The 2,720-nt window shown below is 57.2% G+C and overlaps 1 pseudogene; it reads left to right on the top strand.

Moving 5' to 3' along the window:
* The window catches only part of LOC119299952, a 7,620-nt pseudogene extending 5,378 nt beyond the window's left edge, over nt 1–2,242 (top strand).
* Nucleotides 2,243–2,720: the final 478 nt, after the last annotated feature.

Genomic DNA, 2,720 nt, shown 5'->3' with positions numbered 1-2,720 from the left:
TCCGTGTAGACCTGACGCGTCTGTTTCCCCCATCCAGGTGTCGGCGGCGGCACCGTCCGTGAGCTGGGAGGCCACGCCCCGGAGACGTGTGCCGCCTCTTCGGACATGCCACAGCACCACCCCGCATGTATGAGGGGCCGGTGCGACGCTCCGGTGGAACTGCTACCCCTAGGGCCCCCGTCCCGCCTAACCCTGGAGCGGTTGACCACGAGATCTTGCCCTTTCACTTTCCACGGATGATCTTTGAAAAGTGGACCTCTCCATCCGGTTGTGTTAGGTCAGCCCCAAGGGACACCTGGGAGCAACATCCGGGCCAAACCGACAGCTACATCCCCTCCGGGTAGACCCGATGCGTCCGTTTCCCCCCTCCAGGTGCCGGCGGCGGCGCCATCCATTAGGGAGGGCACTCCCCGGAGATGCGTGCCGCCTCTTCGGACATGCCACAACACCACCCGATTGTGGTAGGTCATCCCATAGAAACACTTGGGAGCAACGTCCCCTCCGTATATACCCGATGCGGCTGTTTCCGCCCTCCAGATGCCGGCGGCGGCGCCGTCCGTGAGGGGGGCACACCGCGAACGTGAGGCGGTCACACTCCGGAGACGGGTGTCGGGCGTTTGCAACCGCCACAAAACTTCTGTCGGCATAGCTGTTTTTGATTTTAATAAAATATAAGGACCTATATTCAAAAGAACATGACGGCCCATTATTAATGTGCTCGAAAAAAATACAAACTATATATATATATTCATAATCTATGGAAAAAATTACAAACTACATATATTTACATATAATACATAAAAAGCATAAAAACATATGTAAAAAAATGCATAAAAACATATGTAAAAAAAGCATAAAAACATATGTAAAAAATTAACTATGCCGATGGCTTTGCCGTCGGCATAGAGACGGCAGGGTTTAGGTGGGCGCCGTGCCGCGGATCGGTGACGTGGCGCCTATGCCGATGGCTGCCGTCGGCATATCTACGTCGCGGATCGGTGACGTGGCGTGCAGAGATATGCCGACGGCCGCCCGTCCAGACCGTCGGCATAGGTTTGACGGCGTTAGCCGCTGGTCACGGGCGGGGTCGCCGGGCCCACAGGTATGCCGACGGCTGGCTTATGCCGACGGCTGCTGTCGGCGTGTCTGCATCTAGGTCACGGCTGTTCTGTGCCGACGGCTGCCGTCGGTGTAGACCAGGGTAGCCCGACGGCCTGGATAAGCCGACGGCCAGGAGTAGGTTGTCGGCATAGCTCCAAGTAGGCCGACGGCAGCCGTCGGCATAGATTTGGCCGTCGGCGTAGGACCATTTTCCGGTAGTGCGCTGCCGCAAGAATTCCCGGAGGGGATCCCCGCCGGCGGCCGAGATTGACGTCCTCCTGGACGATCTTCTCGAGCTGGTGTTCCTGCGCCTCCCCTCGCCTGCCAACCTCGTCCGCGCCGCGAGCACCTGCAAGCGCTGGCGCCGCATAATCGCGGGCGACGGTGGCGGCCTCCTCCGCCGGTACGGCACTCTCCACAGCGCATCCGACGACGTTGTCGGCCACTACTGCGTCGACGACTGCGACGGGTACCCGAACCCGCGTCGGCCTAGCCTTGACCCCGTGTTTGTCCCCTCCCCCTCCTCCTCTTCGCCGTGGGGCGTCGCCCCTGGAATCTTGCGCTCGATTTCCTCCCGCGGGGGGAATTCGGAGATTCCCGCTGGGAACTCGCCGACATCCGGGGCGGCCTCCTGCTCGTCTTCGACAGGGTGCTGGCGCCACGCCTCCTCATCTGCGATCCCCTGAGGCGATGCTACAGGGAAATCCCTGGCTCGGCGTGGTTCCACGGCTGCCACCTGCTGGGTGCTTTCCTCCTCGACGGCGAGGACGCGGATGCGGGCATCAGCATGCCAAACTTCAGGGTGACGTGCGTGCTCTATCGCTTTCGGAACCGCACCGCCAGGGCCTGTGCCTTCTCGTCCGCCGGCGGCGGCTGGGCCTCCGCCGCCGGACGTAGCAGCATGTCAATCAGCCCGGACGTGGAGTTGGAGCCCATCCATTTTGCAGGGAGCGACAACGGGTCCGCCGACTGGACGGTCGGAGACAACATTCTTCTTTCTCTGGACAAGGACGCCGCCGAGCTCACCTGTTTTCTCGTGCTGAACGACGAGGAGTACGCCGCGCTCCGGGAGAAGCGCCACCCCACGGGGTACCCGTACCAGGTGCCGTGGCCACCTACGATCCAAGCTTGCTTGCCCTAGCTGCATCGGTTGGCTGCGGATAGGCCATGGCGTCGTCCCAGGTTCTGAACCCATAGCACCATATCATATGTGTCTGTCTATAGGCATCAAGTGGCAAACAATTTCAGAAGTTCTATTGCGTTTGTTTGTAATCGTATACAAATTCAGTACATTGGATGGTTTGTTGTTGTTTTGAACATTTATCTGTCCTTAAGAGTCATAAACTTCAAACTTGTTGTAGCTGTTTTCAACATTAGTCTCTCTCTTCTTCAGGTTACTTTCATAAAAGTGGAATTGCTTGTTTTAGAGAGGGGGTTTGCTGATGTAGTATTCGGGCTCGGGGGTTTCATATTCATAACACTGAACTTAGAACAATGACGGGAGAAACACTGACCATAGGTTGCATAAAAAGTTGGATAGTTGGTGGTATAAATTCCTTTCTTGTGTGGGGAAATCGATTCTATTGTAGTGCAGCTTAAACAATATTGCATACTGTATA

Source organism: Triticum dicoccoides, chromosome 5A (genome assembly GCF_002162155.2).
Source record: "Triticum dicoccoides isolate Atlit2015 ecotype Zavitan chromosome 5A, WEW_v2.0, whole genome shotgun sequence".
Classification (NCBI taxonomy): domain Eukaryota; kingdom Viridiplantae; phylum Streptophyta; class Magnoliopsida; order Poales; family Poaceae; genus Triticum; species Triticum dicoccoides.
The sequence above is the reverse complement of the archived record's forward strand: the minus strand, read 5'-3'. Positions and strand labels throughout refer to the sequence as shown.